Genomic DNA, 7,770 nt, shown 5'->3' on the forward strand with positions numbered 1-7,770 from the left:
CAGATCAACTGGTGTTATGTAAGGGCATACCAGAGTTTGTGTGCAACTGATTGATCTCCAAATGCACATTTGTTTAATTTGTCTGCAATAAAAGTTGAACCTAGTCAATTGTCTCGTCGCACTTCTTCTGCCAGTATCAAAGGATCGGGGAGAGACGGTGAGGGCTTTAGTCTCTACAGTGTGTGTGTGTGTGTTCAGACTTTAAACCAGACCCAGACGTCATCCGCTCCTTACAGAAGTAGTCCATTAGTCCAACCACTGGAATCCAGCTGATGGTCTTTGCTGGTCCTCAGGACCTTCATCTGTAATATTCATTTGTTTGTGTGTTCTTCTGATTAAATTTGTGTAGCCTGGCTAAATTAACCAGCCCAGAACACAGATTATCTTTGGGGTTCTTTTAATCTGAATGATAAAGTAAGCGCTCAGAAGAAAATAAAAAGGTTGTAAAAATAAAGAAATAAAATTGTTACAGACAGTTCTCATCCAGTAACAGCTTTGTGCACTGGTAACCCACTGCTACTGCAGGTTATTTCCCCAACTTTATCAGCATCTGGAACTCAAGGACGTCTAGCGTCATTTTGTGTCTGATATAAACCCATACATAAATAAAACAAACTTAGCAGTGCAAAAGTAACTGTAGTGGCTTCTCCTGCTAAGATACAGAGCCAAGATTAAACAGTTAACAAGGTACATTTCCCTCTTACCCACAGAGATAGTATAATACAAGTGTGAACTCAAATACATACAGTGCATTAATTCAGCAGAAAACTGAATATAGATCCCTCTGAGATGAACGGGGAAGTTGGTTGCAGCCACTCCTGGTGCCTTAACTGTTGCACACTTTGCATTTAAAACCAACACGTTCTCACTCCCAACTCGTCAAACGTGTGACGCATGGTCAGGCTCCCTCTGCTGCACTTATGGACGCGCAGGGTACCCCCCTGGCGTCGGGAATTGACGTGAAGGGTCCTCCGATGATTGCCGCGGAAGAGCCTTTTGTCCGTATATTTATATATTTCCGAAATCACATTGTAGTGACGTATACAGAACACAATAAATTATATAATGTAAACAACTACCTGAGAAACAGGCAGAACGATACTTTTGTATGGTTTATTGCATTTACGGAGGGAGTGGTGTATGCTGGGTAATGGCACAGCTAGCTACTGGGTGACTTTATTCACCCGCTTCGGCTGTTATCAGTCCAAACAATGGGCGTTATTAGCACAAATCTGTCCCATAGATATGGGCTATCTCCTGCTAGATTGTTCAGAAGGTTGTTCTCATCCATCCAGATGGAGGATCACTAACAGGAGCGTGGGAAGACTCCAGAATCCACTCTGGCTGGAATCCGGTGGATATGCAGTGTGTACAGGTAAGACCGTTTAAACGGACAGCATTTATAGAATGACTATTAAAAGTCAGCGAGTGTCAGTAATGTTAATGTGGTTATGTTAGTAATACACCGAGTGCTAATATAACAGCTTTAAGATGCATTTGTAGATATTATTACGTGTTTTACCGTCTTTATGGTGCTAGCTTAAAGTTACGGTGTAAACGTTAGCTTATATTGGAGTAAAGCTGTTACTGTTTAAACGATGTTAGCACAGAAATATTAGCTTCTGTCATGACTGATGAAGTTACTAGTTAATAAAGTTTCCAGTAAAGTGTTTAATGGCAGCCACAGATTGACAGCAAATATCTCGATTAGCTTCAGTGCATCTGTAATAAATATGTGCAAGTTTCAGTGCTTTGTTTAAACTGTATGATACTTATACTGACCCAGGGTCAGTGTAAAATACAATCCTAGCTGTGTGAACAAAGCCTGGCTCCTTTAATCCTGCATGACAAACCTCAGGATGCAGGCTATTATTACTCTTTCCTGCTGGCACACCTGTCACACCTGAGAGTCAGCTAGAAACTTACAGTGACGTGGACATCATGCAAAGACTGCCAGACTCTGTAATACTGCAAATGATCAGTGACTCAGGTTAACACTAAACTTTAAACGGCACCTCTGTGTCTCTGTGTGCTGCATATGCTTAGTTGTGACACTGTTACTGTTCAGTGAATGTTTCTAAAACTAGATGAACTTACTTCAGCGTCAGCAGTTTGAGAAAACAACTCCCTTTACAGGTGCTGATAAGGCCAAGGGCACAAAACAGCATAACCATTGATGCGTTAGGTTTCATAGCGAGACACGTGAAGTGTGATAGGATCAGTTTGTAACTTCCTCCCTCTTCCTTGGAAAGCATAAAGGAGTAGGAGCACGACCTCTGTGGCAGCGCTGACATGACTGAACTGTGATGTTTGATGTGTGTTGGTGCAGTAATAAATAGCTTGATCACAGTCTGTGTTGCAGACTTTATTTAAAAAATTCCATGACACCCCCCCCCCCCCACCCCCCCACCCTCCCACTGTGAAGTGAACCTGAATTGAATATTCAGAAGACATTTGTTTAAATAGTTCTAGAAATCTGAGCTGTTGGTGTGTCCTTGGATTGTATGGTAATAATATTAGAGCCTGCAATCTTTCTTACTGAATCTATGAGTCATGTTACCTGAGATTAATTCTATGTTTACCTGTCAGCCTGGACGAATGTGCTGTGTGAAGGAAATTAAATTAAATCAGATCTAAACTGCGTACATTTAAGGAACCTGTTCATATTTAATATGAACCAGTGATTTTTTTGATTGCTGATTCCAAGAGAGTCTTTGTGGAAATCCTGTTTGGCTTTTTGTTATTTCAATTCTCTTCTCTGTTTTCCAGAACAGTTCTCCACTGTCGCTGTCCACATGGGTCAGTGGCGCCAAGAAGCACTCTGCTAATGTGGGACTCTGACCAGCAACATCCAGACCCAGACAGCGTTTTCTATCTCCCAGCTGGAGGTTTTGTTTGTCTGTGACTGGAGAGTCAGATTTTTGTTGAGCTTCACACTTGCAGAGGTAAGTCAGTTTGCAGAGATCCCTCCCACCCTGGCTTTTATGTCCTCTTATCTGAAACAGTAATATTTCAGTGACTGCTGCTTATACCACAGGTTAATACACTCTACTGATCCCTGATAGGAGAATCATCAATTTTGGCAACAAAGAAGCCTGGTGGATGTTTGTTTACAGTCTGATGATGGGACATCATGCTCTGCATCTTCAAAGTTTGCCTCCTCATTATTTTTCATACCCAGTAATGTGAAGTATGCTTATATCTACTATAACTGAACCAACCTGGTGCTCTTCATTTATGGAGGCTGTTGAGTCTGTTGGATGTTGTGTATCTCGTGTTCTCTGGGCTTTGTTGTCCTCAGTCTTTTTGCAGGACCAGAAAACAAAACCAGGAGGCGTGTAAATGTTTCTTCTCCATGATGTTTCTTCAAATGTTTCTTCTGGATGATGATAAGACTGTGACACGGGATGCCACCTTTGGTCTTGTGATGAAGCAAAGCTCAGGAAGAAGTGGGATTAAATGGTACCCACATGTGTGCTGCTGAGAAGGATGTACAGGGGCACCTGCAGCCAAATCCAAGCCTCAGGTTAGTTGTAGTTGCAGAACGCTAGAGGACTGAGACAGCTGAGGCATCAAATGTTTGATTAAACAGATGAAAAAGAGAAGTTTCTTCCCTATAATTATCACTTCTTAAAATCTGTAGCAACTTCAAGTCTGTCAGCGTGCTGAGCATGCTCAGAATGTGACAATATATTTTTGTTCAATATTTAATTTCTTTCAGTTGCAATTGTTAAATAAAAAAAAATAAAAATATATTCTTATAATTTAGCAAACTAATTTATCAAAAAAAATGTACATATATCTGTATTAGTTTTAATAAATTAATTTGACACCTGTATTGAAAATACCATATTGTATTCATACAGAATCAGTATGGTATCATTGTTTGTCTGTTCACTGATTGTTGAAGCTAAGAGCTGCTTTGATCTGTTTGATCTAAAGTATCCAAAGTTGAGCTCTGATGTTTCGTCACCCCTGTGTGTGATATGTGATTCCTACATGCTGGCAGAGCAGAGCAGCAGTTTGTGCTCACAGATGGTGACGGTGTGGAGAGACGGTGGTGTTTCCTCAGAAGAACCAGCAGAGTCACAAAGGACACCAGTCCATCTCACCACCTTGACTTGCTGACTGATGCTCGTCTGCACTGCACAGAGGAAATCAGCTGACCGAGGTTTGTCCAGTGACGTGTTATGAATGTATATTTGTTTTATGCTTACAGATGTGTTTTTCTTGACAGAGGCTCTGCAGAGGTTAGACAAAGCAGAGAAAACATGTGCTTTACATTTTACTGTGATTTATTGAGATATTTGTTGCCTGATGTTCAGCAGGAATGGAGAAATAGAATCAAAGGGAGATGTTTTTGATGTTTTTGTAATGATGTAAGTAAATCTTCAATATTATTTATTTGCTTGGTTATATTAGGAGTGTTTCTGAGTGAGGGGGGAGGAGTCATCATCCAGGTAAAGTGACGTAGATCAGTGGATACACGTGTCTCCCCTTTAAAGGAGACGATCCAAGTCATCCTTAAATGTTAGTGCTTTCAAATACACAAACATTTTTAAAGGACAAAAATGAACATCCAACTTTGACTGTAACACAAAATAAATCTTTGCATGTGTGTTTTCAAACTCTCAGATGGGCAGCATATCAGTCTTGGACTGTCTAACCTGCCGGAGCAGCACTGAATGACCACCACACATGAGCATGTTCCTGCAACATTTAGCATCTGATCCTTCATCTGTGTGCTGCTGCTTTTGGTAAGTAGAGTTACCCAACTCCAGTAACTCTAAACACATGCCATCCATTTCTGATGGCCTGGTTACTTCCTGTCAGTTACTTTAGAAACCATGTGGTCACCTGACCTAACACTGTTTCTTCTTCTTCCCCTTAATGTTCAACTGTCACATGTCAAACAGCTGGAGAGGAAACTACACCAGTGTACTGGGATGTTTCACCAACACGTGCCAGATGCTGTTCCTTCATGGTGACATCACCAGAGACAGTCCCGCCCACCTCAGGACCTCGCCATTGATCATGATGATTATAATGATGACAGCGAGCGGAACTAAGACTGTAAAAATCCACAACCAGAATTTTTCTTTCTAATTATTAATGAATACTGAGAGCCTCTTTCTGTGTTTTGTATGTTTTGGGTTTGTTGTTTTTTTTACCTCATTTGTTACTAACAAAGTTCACCAAACTCACACAGTTTACATTCTGTTCGTCTCCATCTTTACCAGCCACACTCTAACTGCATTTAAGAAAATAATCCTTAGAAATCGTCGTTTTTCTCTTTTGTAATTGATGATAATTCAGTGAATATACTGCGCTGCTTCCTTCTATTGCGTCACACATTGCTTTAAGTTTTTCAGTGTCCAGTTATTTTTACTGCTGTTTGAATTCTCTGTATGTTTGACCCTGTAGACCATAGGTGTCAAACTCTGGCCCGCGGGCCAAATTTGGCCCGCAGCCTAATTACATTTGGCCCGCGAAGCCATACCAAATTACTATCAGAGCTGGCCTACTGGTATTATACAGCTAATATATATATTGTTTAGTATTCAGCTTTGCTTGTTCCATATTCAGTTTTTCAGCAAAACTTGTTTGAGTCCATAACAAAAGATTCATTCTTATATCTGGAGGAAGATTTTTTTTCAATAAATATTAACGTTAGCCCGCGACTTTGTTCCAGTTTTGAATTTTGGCCCACTGTGTATTTGAGTTTGACACCCCTGCTGTAGACTGTTTGATGGACTGCTTGTCTTCCTGTTTGTTACCGCCGCCTGTTTTTTAATAAAGATTTGGATTTCTGACTTCAACACAGCCTCTGCGTGTCCTCCCTTTGTGTCCTCTTCCTCTGTGAATGTGTTGCATCTGTCACAGATTCATTTTATTAGCAGCTTTCCCACAGTGAGTTGCATCAGCATTCATTCACAGCACATTTCAGAAGGATTCAGATTAATACAGTGATCTTACAGTCAGAATGATCCTGACAGAGTGCCACTGTAAACTATCTTTCATCAGGTAAATTTTAAAGTTCAGGAGCAGGAGTTATGAAGACTCATACTGGCAGGACTAATAATATGTACTTACAAAGTCAAAGTTTTTTAATTATGCTAGAATATTGGAAGATAATCAACTTTTAGTGTTTTCCGCATATTAATTATTCTGAAATAGAGACGGTGACCCTAACTGTACAGAAGCACTAAACAACTGACAATAACAGACATCATTGGCCTGAGCTGTCATGCACAGTGAGTCTGATCCTTTGGGGTGAGAGTCTGACAAGCATGTTTCTGGTCAGTTTGGAAGAAATAATATCACAATGTTGATCGTTCTTTCAATATTCCTTCTCTTTTACAACATAAACTGTGATCAAAGCTACTTATGTTCGCAGCATGTAATAATACTGACAGTCCAGGGCATTGTGGTCTGTTGAGCTAGGGTTAGGGTTAGCAATTCAGACATATGTAATCAATATTAAACGTCTCTGACGTGGGCCACTGTCCGCAGTGTTGGGAAATCCATACCAGGCTGGAACGAGTCAAGGTAGGTGAGCATCCACGAGAAGACACAGCAGATGCATCCTACTAATATTGACAGGACCAGGAGGCTCCAGAAACCGAGCCTCTTCTCTTCAGTGCCATCCTCTCCTGTCACCCTCTCTGCCCGCAGCTCTTTGAGTATGGGGTAGATAAGGGCGCAGAGAAACCCTTATTACTAATTTGTATTATAATTCAATTTTCATGAAATATTCATATTCAGTATCGGTCCTTTTATATTAATAACCACGTATCCACCCAGGCTCATGGTGGGCAGGGCTCTGTCCTGGGATGCTTGAGTACAAGGTAACGTACACCCTGACCAGGTATCCAGTCTGTCAGAATTGTTTTCAATATTTGGTTCAAAAACATGAGTGACAACAGAAATCCAACTAGGATTCTTGCATATGATGAATGAAGTCTGTCTTTGACTGTATTGTCCAGCTGATCCATCAAACCCCCAGCAGGTGAACCTTATTCATGACATAACACGGCAACAATGTAAAAAGTGAAACAGCAACAGTCTAAATGTAAAGTGCATTCTAAAGTCCTCTTCAATAAATCATATGCAAAGAGTCATTCAGGACTGTAAAACGTGAACTACAGAACCCAGAGTCTTCATCATTAAATCTCTGGTTGCTTCATTTTTCTATCCTATATCAGATACTTTAAGGTTAGGTTAGGTAAACTTGCATTCTCATGGTGAGGCAAAGTGCTTTATGTGTGTGTGTGCGTGTCATGAACGGCTATAAAAGGGCCTATAATTAAAGAACAAAGCGGGGTTTGAGTTCGAGTTGCGGCAGACTGTCACTACTTGTAAATGGAACGCAGCCTTCCTGCGGCGGACAGCTAATAACAGGAATCGGACAAGGTCCACACAAGTCCACAGCAACCACCATAGCAACCGCCTAGCATGACCTTAAAAACATATTCTGTCTTCATAACTATCAAAAACATGAAATGATTTGCAAAGTGTGAAAGTGTTACAGCTGCAGAGAGCTATGGCGGTATCTTTGGAAGCTGTTTACATAGCTAATAATATACGATGTAACCATGGAGACAGTCAGTCACGTGAGCTAGCGGTGTACGTTTACTACAGTGAATAAGGTGATTGCGTGCACAGCGTGCACACGCTGCAGAGGGTAAAGACATTACTTCAATATTGTTTTATATTGATATATATTTGCCTTCTGTTGACCATCACCTCAGGTTCACCATTACAGTTTCA

General features: G+C 40.7%; 1 long non-coding RNA gene across 7 annotated transcripts; it reads left to right on the plus strand.

Annotated features, from left to right (window-relative positions):
- The first annotated feature begins 1,157 nt into the window (after positions 1-1,157).
- Positions 1,158-5,823, plus strand: LOC147334349 (uncharacterized). Of its 7 annotated transcripts, none has more exons than XR_015126063.1 (7): positions 1,158-1,375; positions 2,770-2,945; positions 3,038-3,526; positions 4,010-4,171; positions 4,423-4,530; positions 4,636-4,757; positions 4,917-5,823. It is a non-coding gene; the product is annotated as an uncharacterized LOC147334349 (long non-coding RNA). The 7 variants fall into 7 exon arrangements; XR_015126066.1 differs by having other exon boundaries at positions 4,423-4,460; XR_015126067.1 differs by having other exon boundaries at positions 3,038-3,151; positions 3,302-3,526; positions 4,423-4,757.
- Positions 5,824-7,770: the final 1,947 nt, after the last annotated feature.

The sequence above is a fragment of the Aulonocara sp. 'chitande type north' Nkhata Bay genome, linkage group LG3 (assembly GCF_057382095.1).
Source record: "Aulonocara sp. 'chitande type north' Nkhata Bay isolate Kocher_YH1m ecotype deep benthic linkage group LG3, A_spYH_male_GT1.1, whole genome shotgun sequence".
NCBI lineage: Eukaryota > Metazoa > Chordata > Actinopteri > Cichliformes > Cichlidae > Aulonocara > Aulonocara sp. 'chitande type north' Nkhata Bay.